Source organism: Plutella xylostella, chromosome 30 (genome assembly GCF_932276165.1).
Source record: "Plutella xylostella chromosome 30, ilPluXylo3.1, whole genome shotgun sequence".
Lineage (NCBI taxonomy): Eukaryota > Metazoa > Arthropoda > Insecta > Lepidoptera > Plutellidae > Plutella > Plutella xylostella.
This window is the reverse complement of record NC_064010.1, coordinates 5,770,536-5,793,993: the sequence shown is the minus strand read 5'-3', so window position 1 is coordinate 5,793,993 and position 23,458 is coordinate 5,770,536. Positions and strand designations below refer to the sequence as shown.

Here is a 23,458-nt window from a genome sequence, read left to right as displayed (position 1 = left end):
TTCAGCCGAAAGGGGGCGACTCGGGGGTCATTAAACATATTCTTAACAACTTTTGTTCTAAGAGTGTTTGTTTGTTCGTAGTGTGATTTTTTGTACGTAACATAAAAAAAACCGGCTAAGTGCATTTGCACACTGAGGGTTCCGTACAACTCTACTTATCTCAGATAGTTTTCCTTTTAATTTCATCATAATTATATGTCCTACATCCGTGATTTTTATATATATTTTTAAACCACCATTTAGCCAGCAGCTGCGGGGACACTAGAGTCTAAAAAAAAATTGTAATTTGAAACTTAAGAGTAGAGTATAGCACTTGCTCGTCCATACAAAAAGAGAAAACGTTTTACTACCCCTAAATATTATCCAATCTCCATGATTTTTTAATATGTTATTGACACAAGGAATAACTAGGTTTATAGGTTTTCCTTTTTTCAAAATTTTCTATAGATTCAAACTTATAGGCACCTTAAATAAAGTTTTTTTTGTGATTGCGACTTTGTTGAATTAAGCCGTTTGTGGATCAATAACAACGTATTTTTAAAAAAAAAGCGAAACCTATAAACCTAGAATATATTAAGCTGAAGCGATTGACACTAAAATCAAAGAGATTGGTTGATATTTAGTTAGTGTAAAACGTTTTCTCCCAAAACCAGAATTTCATCAAGAAAAGTACCTATTGTCAGTCCCGAGCTGCAGTGCTCTCTATCGCACGATTGAGGGTCGGGGGGGGAAGCAAAGCACACGTACGATAGGGATGTCCATAGTGAAGTCGATAGTAGATATGGGATCCCGCCTGCGTTATCGATATCTATAGATATACAGGATGTCCCATGTTAAATTGCACATCCGAATCATAGTGACACAACTCGTCATTCTAAACATCTTTTGTTTTAAGACTTTTAATTGTTTGCGAATTTTATTTTTGCTAATTCATAGAAACTTTGTTGGCTATGAGATTTTTTACTATAGACATAGACAGTAGATTTTTTTTCACGAATTTACAAAAGTCGTAAAACAAAAGTTGTTTAGAATAACAAATTAAGTCACTAAAATTTGGATGTGCACTTTAATTTGGGACACCCTGTATATAAAAAGATGTGAATAGGAAAAGTTTAAAGTACTGGTAGGTTTTCAAGCAAAAAAATGACTAGTGACTATATTATATTTAATCCTCACTCAACATGGATTAGGTTACTTAGGAAATTTTATTTACTTACATCTAAACTAACATAGTTACTTACACTTGTCCAAAATTAATAATGCACATGCAGATCTTCACACTTGAATCATTAAATCGTAAGAGCCTTAAAAAAACATTTGCATTTTGCACCTTGTTCGAAAGAAATAGAAGTCAATATCATGTGTCACATAATCGAAAACAACCGATCTGTCAAAGATTTCTATGCGCATTATCAATTTTGGAGCACTGTACATAAAAATATAATACTTACTTACTTACTATAAATTGACTTGAGGCCACAAAAGCGAATAATAAAATGTATTCTATGAATCTATGATATAATTACTTAGGTAAGTATACTAAGAATCAGACATCATCAGCCAATAATCATCCACTGCTGGACATAGGCCTCTCCCAAGGAGCGCCACAACACTCGGTCCTCGGCCTTCCTCATCCAACCACTACCCGCCACCCGCCTAAGGTCGTCAGTCCAGCGGGCAGGAAGGCGTCCCACGCTGCGTTTGCCTGTTCGTGGTCTCCACTCGAGAACTCGTCTACCCCAACGGTTATCGGTTCTTCGGCAGATATGACCAGCCCACTGCCACTTCAGCTTGCATATTTTGACAGCTATGTCGGTAACCTTAGTCATCTGACGGATAACCTCATTTCTGATACGATCCATCAGAGAAACCCCAAGCATAGCTCTCTCCATAGCACGCTGAGCGACTTTAAATCGGTGGACCAGTCCTACCGTCAGTGTCCACGTCTCTGCACCATACGTCATCACTGGCAGGACGCACTGGTTGAAGACTTTTGTCTTCAGGCTCTGAGGAATGGCCGAGGAGAATATGTGACGAAGTTTCCCGAATGCAGTCCAACCCAGTTGGATGCGCCTTGCAGCCTCCTTGTCGAAGTTGCTTCTGCCTAGCCGAATAGCCTGCCCGGTAGACATATTCTTGCACAACTTCGATTGTTGCCTCACCAACGGTGACCGGCTCCGGTTTGATGTGAGCATTGTACATGACTTTCGTCTTGTCCAAGTTCATACCGAGGCCTACACGTCGGGAAGCAGCATTTAGGCCACTTAGCATCCAGCTGAGTTCCTGCAGAGATTCTGCCATAATAACGATGTCGTCCGCGAAGCGGAGGTGTGACATGTACTCGCCATTTATACATATGCCATGTCCTTTCCAGTCCAACGTCTTAAAGACATCTTCCAATGCATTGGTGAACAGTTTCGGAGATATCACATCCCCCTGTCTCACTCCACGTTGCAGTTGGATAGGTCTTGTCTTGTGGTCCTGTACTTGGACAGTCATAGTAGCGGCATTGTACAGACATCTCAACACCTCGATATAGCGCCAATCGTTTTGGCATCTCTGCAAGGATTCCAAAACTGCCCAGGTCTCGATGGAGTCGAAGGCTATTTCATAGTCCACAAAGGCTAGACACAGAGGCTGATTATACTCTTCGGTCTTCTGTATAATCTGCCTTACTGTGTGGATGTGGTCTATTGTACTAAAGCCTTTTCGAAACCCAGCCTGCTCTGGGGGCTGAAACTCGTCTAACTTTTGGGCAAGACGGTTCGTGATAACCCTTGAGAACAGCTTGTATACATGGCTTAAAAGCGAGATCGGTCTATAGTTCTTCAGAAGGGTTTTGTCACCCTTCTTAAAGAACAATACCACGACGCTCTCAGACCATGCCTCCGGTGTAATGCCATTGTGAAGAACCGAATTGAAGAGCCTCTGGAGCTGTTCGAGAATTGCAATATCTCCAGCTTTCAGAAGCTCTGTAGTAATTCCGTCTTCACCCGGAGCCTTGTTGTTTTTAAGCTGCTCAAGGGCTATCATAATCTCGCCTATGTCGACGTCAGGGATGTCGTCAGTATAGTGGCGTATTAGTGGCGCTCTGGAATCGGTGAGCTGAGCCACAGACTTCTGCGCGTGTGAAGCATAAAGTTGTCCGTAAAAACCTTCGATTTCGGCAAGAACCTCCGGCTTAGAGGCAACGATATTACCATCTGCAGACCTCAACTTCGTCAAGTGGCCTCTCCCAAGTTGCTGAACGAAGACTTTTGACCCCCTATTTTGCTGAATTGCTGCTTCTATGGCGCGCGTGTTGGAGCGACGGAGATCTCTTCGAATCAGCTTCTTTATACGCTTGTTGAGTACCCGTAGTTCTGACGAAGTGTCACCTGCCGACGGAAATTCGCGTCTCTGCCTCATAAGCTCGAGTGTCTCGCTTGAAAGTTTAGACTCCTTGCTTTTGCTTCTCATGCTAAAAGAAATAAATACTAAGACAACTCAACATCTATAAACAGCCCCGAAACTTTGTTAGTAGGTACTTATAAACTTATATTTTTACAAAACTATCATTATGTTTTTTAGATTCACTGCATATATAGATCTAAATAACCTTACATACAAAATGATAGTCCAAGTACCGGCAAAAGGTCTATTTTCCAATCATCAAAAATCCATTTTATGTACTTACCTACTAACTCGTTACTAGGTTGGTAATTACCTACATAATAAAATACTTACTCACATGAAATTATCACTAATTACTTATACTTCTTTCTATTTACCTTCAATAATTTCAAGTTTCGCTCACAAGGTCACAAGTCACAACACAGAAATAATAATATGAAGGTAAGACGAAGACACTCCGTGTTTGTCCATCGATGTGTGCGTGACGCTACTTGCATGTGTGTGTGCGGTGCCCGGCGCGGGCGAGTGCACGAGCGACAGCAATACTTTTCCTAAATACCTATTTCGCTAGGATCGCGAAGCTATACTCTCCTCTTAATATTTCGTAAACCAATCACTGAATCAAAAAATAGTGGAAACAGACTTAATATTTTGAAAGACCTATTCAACGATACCCCACACCATCAAAACAAGGGGGAAAAAATCATCCCCACTTTATGTCTACGGGAGGTAACTACCCCAAAAAAACAATATTTTATTTTACTACTTTATCGGGCCGTGTATATCTATGCGAAATATCAGCTTGATATCATTACCTACCCGTTTCTGAGAAAAAAGGTGGTGACAGACAGACAGACGAAGAACAAAGTGATCCTATAAGGGTTCCTTTTTTCCTTTTGAGGTACGGAACCCTAAAAAATACCTACTTTAAGAGCATGACGTTGTTCAGAAGATGAATCTAGATTCATCTTCTTACGGGTATTTTAAAAAATCACAGAATTCTCAGATTAAAGTGCCCATAAATTTAAAATACACTGCCGGGCAATGAAAAAGTTCCACTCGGGAAATGTCGACACCAAAAAATCCATTTTTTTTTTCAAACAATTAATTTAAAAAAAGGACCTAATATTACCGTTTTTAGTTGGTAATATCCTGATGCTTTGTTAAATTTTAATGTACTTCAATGTTTCAGAAGAAGTCATTAAGCTAGCCTTTTCCGTTTAGGAGTAATTTGGTAATTTTCTCAGTGGAACCTTTTCATTGCCCGTGAGTGTATGAGAGTGAGAGTGACACAAATATACCTCGTTTTAGCCAAGATATGTTCCTGTGACAGTTCACAATTTTCCGAATTAACCAGAAATACTATTCCGAATTTAAATTGCATACGAATCATACAATAAGTCAATAGACAAACTATGAAATTCATAGAACGTAATATAAATTAACAACAATGTTAAAATTGACTTAGAAACACTCGAGTTTCTACTCTTTACGACAATCAAAAAGTTGAAATTAGTATAACATAACGTAAATTTTAAACCTATCCTCCTGACACCTGGCGTGCTATGAGTAGGACATTGAAAAAAAATATAATATATAGTTTAAAAATACCTATATTCAAAGTTTTATGGAGTATCCCTGTTATTCCTATAAAGTTTTATAAAGTACCTATCCCTTAAACAATTTGTTCTTTGACAAAGTGACAAACAGATCAGAAGTTAAAATTTAAATTTTTAAAAAAATTTAATAACAGTGTATACATTTATACCTCTCGGGGTCAGGAGGCTATTATAAAGTTTCAAAAACCTCTATGAATTCGGGGAAAAGTCTAAAGAAATTCATTAGGTATGGAATATTTCTAAAACCGTTAAACTCAAAACGTCTCCATAACGAAACCTTAGCTGAAACGAGATATATAAAATAAAAAAAATGAACTCCCATAGTGAAAATGCACGTGACCCACATAGTTTCAATGAAGTACGTATGCAGTAAGAAAATCACGAAATTTTAAAGAAATCGAAGTCTTGAAGAAATGGTAGGTAGGTATTTAGAATGAAAACATGTGAACACTTTCGGATATACACTTTAATAAGACACCTTGTATAAAAGATAATATTTATAAATAAGTAAATTAAAGTAATACTTCACCGATTAACGTACTGTAATGTTTAACCGTGAATGTATCGTAATATTGAACCTACTATATGTGTAAATTCATTTTAATGTGCCAAGACAAACCATTCCGGTTTAATGGCGCTGTCAAACAAAAATGTAATGTATATATGCCTGTTTTTATAAATAAAAAAAAATAAAAAAATTTACATATAGGCTGGTACCTAACCTACTTTATATCCTTTATAGGTACTTATTTGAATGAAATTCAACAATCATGTTATTTTTATACACAAATAAAAAATATCATGGTGTTAAAATGCCTGCAGGAGTCAATTTCCCAATTTTGAAATTGACGACGTCGAATGTCAAATTGTAGCTGGAGGCGCCACGAATGTGTCAAAACTGTATGGTCGCACTGTACAAGTAATTTGACGGTCATTTTTTAAGAAAAATAATACAATACAGCTGTTTTTTTTGCATGAATAAGTGTAAAGAAATTTTTCTGGGATATAATTGGACCAATAAATATAAGTACCTACCCACATATTTTTTTGTTAAGATGTTAACGTCAATATTAAGGCAGTGCGTGCATAAAATTTCTACACTTTTTTGGTGAAAATGACACAGTCCTTATAAGGCTGTGACGTGTGGTGTTGTTCTTATTACAATAGCATTTTAACATTTTATTTATTTATTAAGGACGAAGGTTTGTTAACAAGAGTAGGTCTCTTTAAGAAAAATATAAGTTAATAATCTTTGCCTGCTAGCTTTCAAAGCGAATTTTCGCAAAACAGTTTTTTTTATAAATGAATGTCAATCCGAGACTTTATGTCCGTGCCTTTTGAAGAGTGGTCATTTTTATGAGATAAATTTTTAATTCTACTTACTACCCAAAACAGTTTAATTCTTGTCACAACATTCATAAGACAATTTCCCTTTAAGTTGAAAAAAAACTGAACAACTGTAACTGTGAGTGAACCTTGGTAGAAAATGCTTTTAGCATTAAGTCCACCTGATTGTACATAATTACTTATGTATATTGTGCAATAAAAGAATAAATAAATAAATAACCTTTTATAAAGGTAGGCATCTCAAAACTAACCCTTCGTATGCCATCCATAACCCATCGTAAATTTATAACAAGGATAAAATTTAATTTAAAACAACGATTTTCGATTATTTAAAAAGATTAAATTCATATAGACGACCGAATGGCGTAGTGGTTAGTGACCTGACTACTGAGCCGATGGTCCCGGGTTCGATTCCCGGCTGGGGCAGATATTTGTTTAAACACAGATATTTGTTCTCGGGTCTTGGATGTGCCCGTAAAATGGCAATAGGCCCGCCCCCTATTACATTGGGACTAACATAACACTCTGGCGAAAAGTGGGTGCAGCAATGCACCTCTGCCTACCCCGCAAGGGAGTACATTAGTACAAGGCGTGAGTGCGTGTTTTTTTTGTTATTAAATTCATATATCTCAATGTCCATTTTAAACCTATTTTAAAGTGTCAAAAAACTTCATGAATTCGGGGGTCTAACTATAATAAACTGAGGTGCGATCACAGGATTCGAAACTACACTAAGGCCCTGTTTCACAATGTCTGGTTAGTGGCTACCTGTCAGATAGAATACATGCTGTCACTCTCTGTTATTATTTTTTTGACAGTGACAGCATGTATTTTATCCTACAGGTAGCCACTAACCAGACAGGGCCTAAGGGTCACTTTTACCAAACGCTAAATAAAAGTATATAAAATAATATTTAAATCAAATTTTAAATACGTTTTGTACTAAATGACAGACGTACGACAGGCTACTAAATACGTTTAGCGTTTGGTGAAATTCCACCTAACATGGAAAAAACAAATGTCACTTTTGGAACTAACAAAGAAGAATGGCGAAACCTGACCCGCTTTTTTTTTTTTTTTTTTTTTTTTTAAAGATTTTATTATCACTCCACAGACTTTATGTCCGTGCCTTTTTGAGAGATCAATATATTGTGAGAGTTTGGTTGTTTTTTGTCTTCATCTTTTAACTAGTCACTACTCAATGTGGAAGCTTATAATATATATATTTTATCTTTTATATATATATATATACCTATATATTATTAATAATTTTTTTTTTTTTTTTTGCACTCCTGGAGGAAAATCTACACAGACACCTGGGAAGGGGACCCAGGTAGTGTCGGCCTTTAACCGACTAAAAACCCCCAGTTGTGCATTTCTTGTTTTTTTTTTTTTTTTTTTTTTCTTTGTTTCACACAGTCACACTTACAATTATAATGGCAACAAACATTTGAAGGGTAGGGCCAGTGTCAGCTGTCTTCAGAGAACTTAACAGACGCCTGTCAGTGGCCACACACTCCTTTTGTCATCGCTGTTGTTTTGCCTGGTGTTAATGTGTGACAGTGTTCTTAAAACTATCTTAATTTTATTGGTTAGTTCTTATACAGATAATATTAATTCATGATATACTATACAATACCTACATATCAAAACTATAAAATACATGCTATATACTATACATAACAAAACTATACAATACATGCTATATACTATACATAACAAAACTATAAAATACATGCAATACGGTTGGGCCGTCAATATAAAATTAAAATCAAATTCTCCTATACCGCTCCATTTTGCGTTGCCAAAAGCCTTGATTGCTGGGCAACGACCTCTTTGTCCCGATTTTTTATTGCCATCTTTAGGTTGTACTCGAGGATCCGTTTCTTCGGTGCTGTTATTGCCGTTTTAGCGAGGTTGCCGATAGCGTCCTCGGTGTCATCCGCATAGTAGGTGCAGGCGGAGGTGTGCCTCGACAGCGCCACTACTGCGTGAGGTATGCTATCGTGCAACTTTATTATATCTTTTGTTTTTATGATAATGACGGATTCGTACGTCAATCCCTGTGCTTCGTGTATGGTTAAGACGCGTGATCCCGTTCCTTCTCCAAACCCTTGGCTGGTCAGGGTCTCTTTTTCTTCCTGCGTATGCGTCAGGAATAGAGTGTTGGTTTGGGATTTTGGAATTGCTGCGTCTGTAAACCTTTTTAGCTGCAGGCTAAGCTAACCTGACCCGCTTTGCATAAGTTAGCAGCCACTAACCAAACCTATTTTAAGTTATTGATAAAAATGTGGTTCTACCTTTTTTGGCATAAGATTTTTTTGCCTAATCTCGTATTGCATAGTAACGTTTGGTCAAAGTCTCGTTACGCCGAAAATTGTATGGCATAAATCTCGTTTAGTAAAAAGTTATTTCGCATAACATTGTTTAGCCTAATAATGGTATGGCCAAATCTTGAATAGCCTAATAATGCTATGGCATAGGTTTATACAAAGTAATAATATTCGTTTGGCTTTAACTTTGACGGAACGTCTCTCTACATAGCGCAAACAGGTGCCTTGTATTGTTTCCGCTGTTTGGAAAACGCTCCGCTCCGCTTCGCTGCGCTCCGCTTTGGTTTTGATGAACATGTGCACCTAACACGCTCCTCCTCGCTTTGCTCGTCGTCGCACCTATTTTTAGGTTTCGATCTCATGACGACCGAATGGCGCAGTGGTTAGTGACCCTGACTACTGAGCCGATGGTCCCGGGTTCGATTCCCGGCTGGGGCAGATATTTGTTTAAACACAGATATTTGTTCTCGGGTCTTGGATGTGCCCGTAAAATGGCAATAGGCCCGCCCCCTATTACATTGGGACTAACATAACACTCTGGCGAAAAGTGGGTGCAGCAATGCACCTTTGCCTACCCCGCAAGGGAGTACATTAGTACAAGGCGTGAGTGCGTGTGTGTGTGTGTGTGATCTCATGGGGTTTGTAATAATTATATTGGTCGTTAACTTTCGATTTTTTGATCATACAATATCGTGATTTTCGGGATGTAGGAGAAAAATACCACAATTTGTACATTTACTACATACTTAATATATTATTTATTAAGATAACATTAGGAGAAACAAGATTATACATAGGTATAGACGAACATAAATTTGAGCAAACGAAACTTAGGTGTTTAAAGATTGTGCCTAAAGAGTTTTAGACGAAACGAGCCTTATGCCACATAAGTCTTGGCAAAGTGATGGTTCGGCCAAAAAAGTTTAGACCATACGAGTTATGCGAAATGAGTTTTGGTCAATAAAGATTATGCCAGATGAGCGGAACCCTAAAAATGTATATTATCAGGGAAAAATATTTAAAAAAATCTAAACCATGGGGTTCTTGAGATATTAGGGTTCAAAAGTAAATTAATTAAATATTTTTTTTCGTTAAATAAGATTTTGATGAATGGTACACGCACAAATAAGTTTTATAATCTAAATAATGGGATTCCCAATACAAAGCGCATCACAAAATGTATTACATGATTTTATTTATGCAAATAATATCATAATTATTTTTGCACATTTCACACTCAGAAACCTATTTTTATAAAGAGACCAATTTCAAAAATTATTTCATTCTATTCAAATTCCCGTTATCCCGAAGTAACATAAAATACTTTTTTATCCAGGAATTCCCACGGGAACACTTTTAAAATCAATTTTTAGCTCGAGGGTAACATCTAGTACAGTAGAAAGACTTGATCTTTCAGCAGCTATATCTTCGTTCTCCCATACTTCATAATAATAAAATTAATACCAGTATATGCTGTAGTCACGGACTACACATCAGTGTATGTTTCATCAATGGCCGCTCTGGGTCATGGCGCCATAGAGAAATGGCCATTCTCCTTTGCCTTACATTTTGACAGTGACAGTTCCCAGCCAATGCCAGCACTCTATGCAGTTGCGGAAGCCTCCAGACAACGTCACACCTTATAGAGTGTCCTAATGCCCCAAAATGCAGTCGAGGAGACCTGATGAAGGCCAATGATCTCGCAATAAGAGTAGCAAAACACTGGAGGAAGTTAGCTTAGTGCATTTTACACGATAGAAGAAGAAGAAGACAGTGACAGTTGACGATACGCAACGTTAACGGAGGTTTCGAATCTTATAATCGCTGCACTGCTATCGGTTCAACGGTCGGACGCCTGCGAGAATAAAAAAAAGAAACAAAAAATACCGATAAAAATTTATGATTTGACCGGAGGATTAAGACTGGTTTGGTTGGCTACCGAGTTACGCACACTCACCCGTGCAAGGACCATCATTATTTTATATGGATGATGTAGTCAGTAGTGTGTTTAGAGTAAAGTTAAAAGTTTCCATGGTATGAAGATCAAAATTCTTTTTATTAGTCCGAATTTTCGAGAATGTAAACATAGCAGCCAACAGAGCCCGTAGCATAAATTTTCATCGTGAACGTGAAGTTAAATTCATCGAGTAACTTTGTATGAAAATATGAACAGCGCCCCAGGCGGTCGGTAGCAGAACTAAAATTTCCATACAAAAGTACTCGATGAATTCTACTTCACGTTCACGATGAAAATTTATGCTAAGGGCTCAGAATGCCAGAGTTATTTAAGTATACCTATTTATTAACCCATTAATTATAATGTTTCAGAATGTACGACGGAGGCTGGCCCGTTTTCCCGGACCACAACTGTCCGGGACGGTCAGCCCTACAAGACTCGGCCGGGGCGGAAAAAGAATATTTTAAATCAAATGAATGTAAGTAAGTCACTTTTATTTTAAAAACTTCATATCCTTTAAGAGGTGGTTTTTAAATGGCCAGGGCTTAGTGCGAGTTTTTTCACCTATCGAGAAGTGAAATCGAAAACTCAAATTTGTATGGCGTGGAGCTAGTACAGCTACTTACCGCTAGGTGGCGCTCTCTCGCGCCATACAATTTAACGTTTACTCGCCGCTTCTCGAACGAACGGTGTAAAAAGTAGTAACAGCTGCACTCTGCACTATTAGCAGAAATAGGGTTCGCTCTGGGACCAACAGATGGCGTTAGTATAACACTTTTACTAGCGACATCTAGTTACTTCCTCAGTTACTTTTAATACGCTGCTCTATATTTATTTATTTAACTTTTTATTGTACAAAATGATAATAAATTAAATAATTACGTTTGGAGAATCTAATCTAAGCCACTTAGAGATCTCTACATTACAGTTCTTTGAGCTAATTTGAAGCTTATTCCTCCTCTTCAGTGAAAAAGGTTTTTTTGACATAGGTACCTACTTAAATAAAAGCAATGAACCTAGTACAGAGCGAGTAGCATAAATTTTCATCGTGAACGTGAAGTAAAATTACACGATAAATTTTAGTTCTGCTACCGATAGCCAGGGCGCAATTCGATTCTGAAAAATTGATTAAAAAAATTCACTCGTTGTAGGTCGTGTCTGTTCTTTGCTTTTAATTACCAAGACAACTTACTACATAATAAAAGAGTAGGTACATCTACCTAAAGTATTTCGAGCTTCGGTGGAACTTTTCCACAATTTTCAAACGTAGGTAGAGGTAGTACCTATTTACTTGAAAAAAAAAAACAAAATATCCAAATAACGATGTACTTACTCGAAAATCCCGACTAAACAACAAAACAACTTTATTCCACGAATCGTCTATTTTTCCAACTCAAGCACCAAAACATCGCTAATTAATTCAAAACACAAATCTACCAATTATTTGTTACTAGCTGTTCCCGCGCGCTTCGCTTCGCTTTAAAAAGATTTCCCGTGGGAATTCCGGGATAAAAAGTAGCCTATGTTGTTTCCCGGGGTCTAGACCGTATGTATACCAAATTTCATTCAGTATATAGTTTTGGCGTGAAAGAGTAACAGACAGACAGGCACAGTTACTTTCGCATTTATAATATTAGTTAGGATTTATCTTCTTTCCAAGTAGGTAGGTATCATAGTTAGTTGTAGACACAACAAGCACTGGGGGTGTAAGTTGGAGTGTTGTTAGGTTGTCTAGAAAGTCTGGCCGGGATCGAACCCGCGCCCACAGCGGCGGCTAGACGGCGAGACAGAGTGGGGGAATACAGTGGGAGCTTGTTGGACTAATTTATTTATAATGTATTTTTTTAGGCATTATTTTTTATTTGTGATGGAGGTAAAAAGAAAATATACTTTATTGTCACAGACGAATTTTTTAATCTTTAAAGATGTATATCTTAATCGCTTGATTTATAGCCTAAAAAATGTCCGATTCCGGTATTACTTCAATACCGGTATTAACTTTCAATACCGGTATTGAAAAAAGCGTGGATTCTGTCCGGGATCCCGGTATTACGCAATACCGGTATTGCATGCCCTAATTGCAGTAACCATGGCCAATGATGATGATGGGCCTTATTGTCTACAGCACATGCTGGGCTGGTGGCTGTATTTTTTGTTGTTGTTTGTGTCAGTGTGTCAAATAAAGGTCACTTTATCAAAATGGTGTCCACTAAACACTGCTTATTCTGCGATCGGGCTGGGGTCATTGACCCGGGTGCAGTCGGATACACATTGAAGGAGACCTGAGTTTGGGGGGTCAATCTATCTATCTTCTTCCTAGACTTTTCCTTGTTTAGGGTCGGCTTTGTGCGTCATGTCATTTTACCCTATCCTCTGTCATCTTATATCCTCATTAAATAAATTATAAATAAATAATTTTTTACTGAGCAATAAGCTTAGCCTAATACAATAAATAGACACAACTTAAAATTAAATTACAAACTGACTTAGGACATTCACTCCACACTCTCTCATATTTTCTTTCACGCAATCAAGCCACGTCTTTCTTGGTCTTCCTCTCTTGCGCCTTCCTTCGGGTCTCATTTTCAACACTTTCACTCTATCTATACTGACGAAAAACGAACGAACGAGAGCTGTCGTGCAATCGGCACGTTTAATACAACGAGATAGAGTCGTGGCTCGCGCAGCAGCGCTCGGATACTTCGTCTTTTGTCATATAGAGTGACCCCCTGAGTCTGAGCGGGGTTGTTGCCAAAATGTCTACACCCACTTTTGGTTGGCAGAAACAAACCATTATCTTAATAAAATAGAATAAAAAACGATCAGCCCCTCAAAAAATCTATATGTATTTAATATTTTTATGTGTTTTTTGTAATTGTCTATTTTACTCTGTAGTAACTAACCTACTCTGTATGAGGCACTCAGGAAATTCAAGAGTCACACACAATGTAAAGGAAAAAATCAGAATTTATTTCAAAGTAAGTAAGTATTTAATATTGCCTTACAAAATAGTGAAGTTTATCAATATGTAAGTATTTTAAATTATTTTGTTGTTATTTTTCCTACTGGCTTCTACGTAGTGATAAAAAATTACAAATCAAGGAAATGGTTAAAAAAAATATTATTTATTTGAATACAAACGACATCCTGAACATAGCATAATGGTCTTCCTAGCTTAATAGATTTGGGATATAATAAGCACTAGTTCCTTAGGGCTTAGGGACCCTGATAAAAATCTATACTTTATTCATTTTAGTACCAAGGCATATTTTTAACAGCTAAAGGCTAAAACGAGACCTAAAAATTGCACACACACATTCAAAAATCAGCTGTTCCATACGACAAAGTAACCTGTAAAGTGGTTTTAAGGAAAATGAACCTCAACACCTTACGTTAAGGGTGGCAGTAACAATATGGCTAAGTTGGTATAAAACGGCATGTTTTTTGCTAAGTTGCCCAACCTGGCAGTGTCGGTCTGGGCTTCGCGAAAGGAGGTGGTCTCAATTCCGAATTGTGGACCAAAAAGTTTTCGATCTCACGGAAAAATATTTCATAATTTATTAAAACTTTTTTGGTGTTGAGTTTAAAGTGCCAGCCAGTGTTTTTTTTTTATTTACGCAAATTATGGGTTGTTACAATGTTGTGTTGAAAAGCGATGGATTATGTTTCTATTTATTGCAAGTAAGTTTTAAATGTGTTTTTTCAATTAAGTATAAGTATTAAAGGTTTTTTTTCGTTTATAGGTTTTAATTCGTGTTTATTTATAGGCGCGTAGGACTTGACTTAAAAACCCTTCCGAAATAATGGTGTTTTAAATTATGTCTGTAAAAATCTATTTAGGCTGATTTCAAAGGTCAGATAAAAGTTCTCTGGGGAATAAATCTGTTGCTGTCGCGTCTCAATGCTTGTATTAGACATAGGGCATGCAATACCGGAACAATTTTCAATACCGGTATTGAGTTCCGGTATTACAACTCAATACCGGGATCCCGGTATTAATACCGGTATTAGACTTCCTTGTAATAAATGGCATAAACTGTGTTTAAAGGTCATATACATCAAAATAAAACAAGAAATAGCAATCATATTCTGTATTTTGTTGTAGATTTTTACAAGAATTAAGTTTTAGAGTTTAAATTTTAGAATAAATTATTTTTTTACATCCGGTGCCGGTTTACGCATGGTCAACAGTAGATTTCTAGCAGCCGAAAACTGCATTAAACGGTTGGGAACAAGTGCGCTTTCACAGTATATAGGAACACAAGGCTAACTAAATCTTAATCGCTTCATTTATAGCCTAAAAAAGTCCGATTCCGGTATTACTTCAATACCGGTATTAACTTTCAATACCGGTATTGAAAAAAGCGGGAATTTTGTCCGGGATCCCGGTATTACCGATACCGGTATTGCGGTATTGCATGCCCTAATTAGACAGTGACAGCTACAATGTTAATCCTCAGATAATCTGAGTATTTAAGAATCTGCCCTTAAGTATACGTTACAGCTACAGCTTATTAAAATTATTGACCCTGACATTTTTTGTACGACACAATAATCTAGTCTAATTAGCTTCTAATTGGCTAAAACAAAACCTCAACTTTTATTACTATTTAAAGAGCGGTGGTAGCTCAGTCGGGTAAGCGCCCGCTTCTCACGCTAGAGATGCGGGTTCGAATCCCGGCGCTGACATGTACCAATGAGTTCTTTTAACTTAAGTACAATGTATACCATCGCTCTTACGGTGAAGGAAAACATCGTGCGGAAACCTGCATATCTAGATTTAGCACATCTAGATATGTGAACCCACCAACCTGCAGTGGACCAGCGTGGTGGGAAATGGTCCAAGCTTAGGAAGGCAGTTTAGACCTTGGGAATATACACAAAGGTTCCACTCGAGAGCGCCAGGTGCAGGTACCTACACCCCCACATAGAATAGAATAGAATTACTATTTAAAGACATTGGCGATTAATTAAACGCGTCGTTATCAGATCGCGGGTCGCAAACCTGCGCCGGCCGGGAGCGGAACCTTGACCCTCGGACAATGGCACGCCATAAACAGGACAAAGGACGAGCCCACCTTTATATGTATAAAGCAACCGATTGATTTGCAAATGATAATTCAGTGATTCGGTTTCGGATATACAGATAGATAGAATATTATTAAGTAGTAAAATCCTACCTTCAGTCACTATATCTTTTTGTAGGTTCTACCTTTTTTGGCATAAGATTTTTTTGCCTAATCTCGTTTTGCATAGTAACGTTTGGTCAAAGTCTCGTTACGCCGAAAATCGTATGGCATAAATCTCGTTTAGTAAAAAGTTATTTCGCATAATATTGTTTAGCCTAATAATGGTATGGCCAAATCTTGAATAGCCTAATACTGCTATGGCATAGGTTTATACAAAATAATAATATTCGTTTGGCTAATAATATTTAATAATAATTAACTTTGACGGAGCGTCTCCCTACATAGCGCAAACTGGTGCCTTGTATTGTTTCCGCTGTTTGGAAAACGCTCCGCTCCGCTTCGCTGCGCTCCGCTTTGGTTTTGATGAACATGTGCACCTAACACGCTCCTCCTCGCTTTGCTCGTCGTCGCACCTATTTTTAGGTTTCGATCTCATGGGGTATGTAATAATTATATTGGTCGTTAACTTTCGATTTTTTGATCATACAATATCGTGATTTTCGGGATGTAGGAGAAAAATACCACAATTTGTACATTTACTACATACTTAATATATTATTTATTAAGATAATATTAGGAGAAACAAGATTATACATAGGTATAGATAGACGAACATAAATTTGAGCAAACGAAACTTAGGTGTTTAAAGATTGTGCCTAAAGAGTTTTAGGCGAAACGAGACTTATGCCACATAAGTCTTGGCAAAGTGATGGTTCGGCCAAAAAAGTTTAGACCATACGAGTTATGCGAAATGAGTTTTGGCCAATAAAGATTATGCCAGATGAGCGGAACCCCTTTTTGTATTATATGCGGGGACCATAAATATTAATGGCATCAAGTTATTAGTAAGATATGTTGTAAAGTGTTTAGAAAATGCTTTTGGTTCTCCACGATAATGTTAAAAATAAAATTAAAAAGTAAGTAAGTCAACCTGGCCCTGTAGCACAGGGCGTTGTTAAGACGTGACAAGAGTTCTCCGTCTCGCTCGCTCTTGAGGCTGCGCGATGCAAAACTCTTGTCACGTCTTAAATGCGCCCCGTACTAGCCCTTCTGGTTCAATAAAAAAATCACAACCGTAACAAAATTCTTTACAACTGTCTGGAATTCAGGAAAGCTCTGAATTTATATACTTATAGTAAGTGTCAGTGTAACTCTCGAGCGTGTCTCGATTTAAGTAGATAAACTTCTCTCCTCTCAGCCTATCGCACTACCAATCACTTTCTCGACATACTAGCATTAAGTTCGCCATTGTACAATGTTTTTTTAATGTGCAATAAAGTATTTATAATAATAATAATAATAATATTTGTTCAAGCGATTAATAATCCATAGGTTTTGTGCTGATATTACGTTTATTTACAAAGAAAACTGAATATAATACAATTTATACAGATGCGTATCGTGACGAGTTCAGATTGAGAAGAGAAAAATTCTACAGGCCTCTTTCAGAGGATTCTTTCTGTTCTTTTGTTTTTAGTTTCCGCCGACCGCCACCAGGCGGCGCGGCGGTCGCGGCGCTGCAGTCGTGAACATACCGCCGGCCTTGGAAGAACCTACTTCCAACATCTAGGTCGTAATCGTAGGTGAAGCCGGTGATGATGATGAAGAGGGCTCTGGCTGAAGAGGCAGTGGGCAGATCTTCGAGAAGGCGCGGCGTACCACGCCCGTGGCGGTGCGTATGTCTGCCACCCGAGCTACTCCGTCCGTGCCCGGGAACAGCTGCACGATTCTTCCCAGTCGCCATCTCAGCGGTGGAAGGTTGTCCTCTTTTATCAGCACCAGACTGTTCATCGTGAGTGTGTCGTGGTTGATTTTCCACTTGATTCGTGTTTGTAGCTCGGAGACGAATTCTTTTGACCATCTCCGCCAGAAGTGCTGACGAAGCTGTTCGACTCTGTCGTATCTGTTGAGCCGGTTGGTCACGGCTGCTGTCAGGTCCTCGGCTGGTGGGGCGGTCAGGGGGCGCCCGACGAGGAAGTGTCCCGGCGTCAGCGGTGAGAGGTCGTTCGGGTCGGTGGAGAGCGGTGACAGGGGGCGGGAATTTAGGACGGCCTCGATCTGCGCTAACACAGTACTAAATTCCTCAAACGTTAATCGAGCATCACCAACTATTCGCCTCAGGTGACTCTTGCAGGACTTTACTCCCGCTTCCCACAAACTTCCAAAATGAGCAGAGTAAGGAAGGATAAAATGAAATTGTATACCCTGATTAGCCGAGTGATCAATGACCTTTCGTTTATTTTTCTCACAGAGTGAGGGAAATTGCGTGTCTACGCCTACAAAGTTTCTTCCGTTATCTGAAGTAATCGAAATTGGTTTACCGCGTTCACTATAGAACCGAATGAGCGCTAGAACATAATCATTTGTCGATAAACCGCTTACTAGCTCCAAATGAATCGCTCGCGTCGAAAGGCAACAGAAACGTAGCAAGTAGGCACCTATACGTTGTTTAGTGAAGTCAAATAACTCATCATTAGGCTGCGTACTCACTAAGCTCGTCGTATTATTTGTCGGTTTCATTTCAGGCAGTGACTCGAAATGCACTTGATTCGTCTGACTAGCTGGCTGGCAATCTCCGAGAGATTCAACTGGTTCGTTTAATGGCATTCGTACTGAAAACCTACCACTAGCTTTCCGTATTGTCGTACTAGTAAATAGATCCTCGCATTTTTGTTCGTCTAATGTAAAACTCGGTTTACTGTTTGATACTTCCTCAAGTTCCCAGAACTGTCGTAACTGTGAATCAATCGTTTGAGTGAAGTTGCACTGAACTTGATATTTCATGCGCAAGTCAGTGTTTGGAATCGGCCCTGAAACTAACCATCCTAACTTAGAATCGATTAAGTAGGTACCGCTCGATAATCGTATTTTTCCTGATTCTATCAAATCCCAGAATAAATCAGAACCTATCAGCAACTCGACTTCTGAAGGAACGTGAAAACTAGGATCCGCTAACCGTATATTTTCAGGGATTCGTATATTTTGCACATCTACACGGGTAGATGGCAAGTGTGAGGTAATACTAGAAAGTACAATACATCTTAAAGGTGTACTGTAATCCTGTACCTTTGATCGCATTTTGATATCGCATAAGTGATTCGTATTGGTGTGCTTGTTGCCTACACCTGTAACGTTTAGAGTGGACTGTATTAATTTCGTATTTAATCGTTTACTTAATTTCTCCGAAATGAAATTGTGTTCGCTGCCATTATCTAATAATGCACGGGCGGTGTGATACTCATTATTATCACCGGCGACATCGACTAGCACGGTGGACAATAAGACCCGGTTTAACAGCTGATCGTTAGACTGCGAAGTTGTATTTGTTTGTTGCGACCCTAGTGTGCTGGACAATGACACCGACTCTTGAACTTTGTCGGGTAACACGCGGGTACTGCTATCGTTTTGATTCGGATGAAGTAGACTGTTGTGTTTTTGTTGACACTGCCTGCACGGCCCGAATAAACAGTCTGCTACAGAGTGACCTGCCCGTAAACAGTTCACACATAATCCGTTTTGTTGCACAATTTTTGATCTTTCACCTACTGCAATGTTAAGAAAGTACGAACACGTAAACAAAGGATGACTTTTGTTACACATTACGCAGCTCCGTGGTGATCGTTTATCCGTCGACTTATTTTTATTAGTGGAGACGTAACTGTGTACATAATTATTTTGTGAAGATCCTTTCTTTTCGTATGCGACTTTGCTTTCGGTTGTTACTTGTTTAACTGTGCTTTTTGAATTAGATTGGTTCGTATTAACCATTTCTAAGAAGTCTGCCCTATTGCGAAGAAACGTCATCAAATCGTCTAACTTTAGTTTATTTGACTCCGAATTAGAAAGTAAGGTACCCTTGTGCTGTTCCCACTCTCGCTGTGAGCTCTCATCGAGTTTAGTGACAATCAAATATATTAACAACGTATCCCAATGGCTCGTGGGCTCATGCAAGGTTTGAAGTGCACGTAGGTTCCTTAACACCGTATCTATGAGCTTCCGTAACTGCCCAGGGGACTCCTTACTAACCGTGTGAATATTGAACAGTGATTTAACATGATTGTGAACTAGTAGCCTATCGTTATGGTATCTCTTTTCGAGAAGCTCCCAAGCGTGCGTGTAATTATCCGCAGTAAACTCTAAAGCACTAATAACTTGAGAAGCGCTACCAGTTAGTGACGATTTTAAGTAGTGAAACTTTTGAATGTAATCTAAATCAGTGCGTTCATGAATCATCGTTACATATGAGTTTCGAAACTCAAGCCAGCGATCATAGCTACCGTCAAAGGAAGGGAGTTTAATATCAGGCAATTTTATATTAGCGAATGGAGCGCATTTGGCACTAGAACTAGGCGATTCATTGTCAAGCAAGCATTTAGCAACAGCTATGAGGTTAAAATATTGTTCTTCAAATGACTCGCGGTAATCCAACTGCAACATAAGCTCATTCTCATCGACTAATCCTTCTATATCGCTCTGAATAGCATTAAAACATTTATATGCATCCTCCATCGACTGAATTCTAACGCTAACTTCGGTTTTTTGCAATTTGTCTAACGTACTATCTTTAAATTTTGTAACGTACTTTTCGAATATAGTTAATCTGCATTTTAACGTACCTCTCTGTTTCTTAAGGTCGCTAATGCGTGGATTACAAGGTGACCTACTTCTACTAATATCCTCTTTACTCATTTTGGCAGTTTATAGAATGCAAGAGTACTCACAGTTATCCTGTGCTGCGCGCGCCAACCTGAGCCGAACAGCAGGGTCTCGTGTACTGAAAAGTGAGTGCACAAGCTATGTTAACACAGATCTCTGGCAAAGGGCAAAGGAATATGTAGTAGGAATGTCTTGACCGTGTTCTCGACGCCGCGCTGACTGCGTGGAGACCGCCTCGAAGTGGTGGGATTCTCGCTCGCCTCAGTGGGACATCTGCTTCTCTCGTATGTTTCTCGTTTCAGGATGCTCGTCCAGCGTATCTGGCGTCTGATCCAGTGGTTCTGACTCGTCGACTTCGTATTCGCCGCACGTACTACTGGATTCGTCGAAGTAGACGTGGCTCGATGACTCGTATATCGTATTTTCGAATTCTTCAATTTTCTTGTTTTATACGGCTCCGGAGGTCCAAATTTATGTTCAAGCGATTAATAATCCATAGGTTTTGTGCTGATATTACGTTTATTTACAAAGAAAACTGAATATAATACAATTTATACAGATGCGTATCGTGACGAGTTCAGATTGAGAAGAGAAAAATTCTACAGGCCTCTTTCAGAGGATTCTTTCTGTTCTTTTGTTTTTAGTTTCCGCCGACCGCCACCAGGCGGCGCGGCGGTCGCGGCGCTGCAGTCGTGAACAATATTTATTATGTATGTAACTATAAGTATAGGTTGTTAGATTAATCGGGCATCTTTTGTTAAGTTTCGACGTTCCCATCCCAATTTACAAAAATACTTACCGGCAAAAACTGTTGTTACGTTGTTAGCTTAGTAACTATACATCTTTTCCAAAACCATGTATAAAGGAGAAGCGTCCGTAGTCTAGCGGGCTTCAGTGATCGTAACTGATCACTGAGGTTAAGCAACAACTGGCACGGTCAGCCATTGGATGGGTGACCGATTTCAAGAGTTCTTTTCTGGACGCTTTCGTGCTTCGGACGGCACGTTAAGCCGTGGGTCCCGCAGTCGTGGTTACAGTCGTGAGATTATGTATGTATGTATGTATATATGTAGAAAGGATATCCTAACTAATATTATAAATGCGAAAGTAACTGTGTCTGTCTGTCTGTCTGTCTGTCTGTCTGTCTGTTACTCTTTCACGGCAAAACTACTGAACGGATTTGAATGAAATTTGGTATACATACGGTCTAGACCCTGGGAAAGAACATAGGCTACTTTTTATCCCGGAATTCCCACGGGAAAACTTTTTAAGGCGAAGCGAAGCGCGCGGGAACAGCTAGTAAGTAATATAGTAAAAAAAATGTCTACTTATCTAGCTTTTCCTACCAGCACCCTTTCAGACCACGCTCGAGCCAGACAGACAGACAAACATGGCGGCAGATAAGATAAACAAACTACCGACTGATCTTAGAAATAACCCCTTCTTAAGTTCCAGGAAACGTGACGTGTGGTGACGAAACACTGTTGGGAACTTCGCTTGTGGTTCTTGTTAAGTTGGCAGCACTGATAATTCGCATGGGCTAGCTTTTATTACACTGGGAAATAAATAAGTTCCACTCACAAAATGTCGACACACCAAACAACCCCTATTTTTTCAAAGATTTAATTTAAAATTTGAACAAAATATTACCGTTTTTAGTTGGTAATATCCTGATGCTCTGTTTTTTAAATATACTTCAACGTTGCAGAAGACGGCAGTAAGCTAGCCTTTTCCGTTTAGAAGTAATTTGGTGATTTTTTCAGTGGAACCTTTTCATTGCCCGTGAGTGTATATGAATCCTTTACTATTTTACTTATCATTATCACATATTTTTGTGGCATTAAAAGCCAACTGCCAAATTTATGCCTGTGTCAGAAAAGTATTTTTTTACATAGGTAAGTGGCGTACCTATGCGAAGTGATTTTAAGAAAATCGTTTAACAAAATACCTACAAAGGTCACGAAACGAAAGTCATGAAAAATACTGAATTACTGAAACTAACAAACATATTACTTTTTCAACATCACCAAAGGTTAACTGGTAGAAAATGCTGCTAGCATTAAGTTCGCCTTTGTAACAATTTATTTTGTTCAATAAAGAGTTTAATAATAATAATAATAATTCAATCAACCTTTCAGCTTACATTTTTAAAAGAAAAAAAATTAGCACATTATTAGGTATTACTAAATTATTATTATTTCTAACACAATACGAGCTAGCGGCAAAAGTATTAGGAATCATATAACAAAAGTCCAACAATGAATAATTGGCACACACTAAAATCACACCCTTTGATAAAAAACCCGAAATGTCAAATGAAATGGAACGTTACAATAAGTTATCAATACATTCAATCGAACACGAATCGATTCTTTACTGATTCATTTTTTTAATCACTCATTTTAAATAGTTCGCTACCCCTGTATTTCTATTGACATTCTTTAAAAAAGCGTTTTTTTTTTAATAAGCTCAGTACTTTTTCTATTTAATCCGAATTTAGTGCCAATTTCTCCATAGTCGGTTATCTAACCGACTGGGATTGGTTCATCAATTATACGTCACTCCATATAAAATTCTTGACAGATGTGTCAAAAGCGAACCACTAATACCTGGTTATGCTCTAACCGACTATGGAGAAATTGGCACTTAAGATAAGGAACATGTTCCTATCCTACCATGATGTTGGGAAAGTTGGGTTCACGAAAAAAATGATAGTTAAGTACCTTTTCCATAGAAACTTTTTTGGTTACCTACGTTACTTTTTACTATGGAGAATGTTTTTTTTTTCGCGAATTTTCAAACTCGTAGAACAAAAGTTGTTCAGAATGACCTCCTGAGTCACACACTTTTATACTCTTTAAGCAACACCTTGTAGAACAAAAGTTGTTTAGAATAAGGTACTGAGTCAACCCTTTCTGTGTAAAAGAGAACTTATTGTCAAGAAGCATTTTATCTAACCCATCG

At 38.3% G+C, this 23,458-nt stretch overlaps 1 long non-coding RNA gene across 3 annotated transcripts in view; it reads left to right on the top strand.

The window, feature by feature from the left end:
- LOC105389016 overlaps nucleotides 1–23,458 on the top strand; it is an 81,565-nt gene that overhangs the window by 42,509 nt on the left and 15,598 nt on the right. For 2 of the 3 annotated variants that reach the window (XR_007268099.1, XR_007268098.1), the window contains exon 3: nucleotides 11,021–11,127. This is a non-coding gene — a long non-coding RNA (uncharacterized LOC105389016). Of the gene's footprint in view, nucleotides 1–11,020; nucleotides 11,132–23,458 lie in introns of all 3 variants that reach the window. The other variant, XR_007268097.1, reaches the window with a different exon arrangement.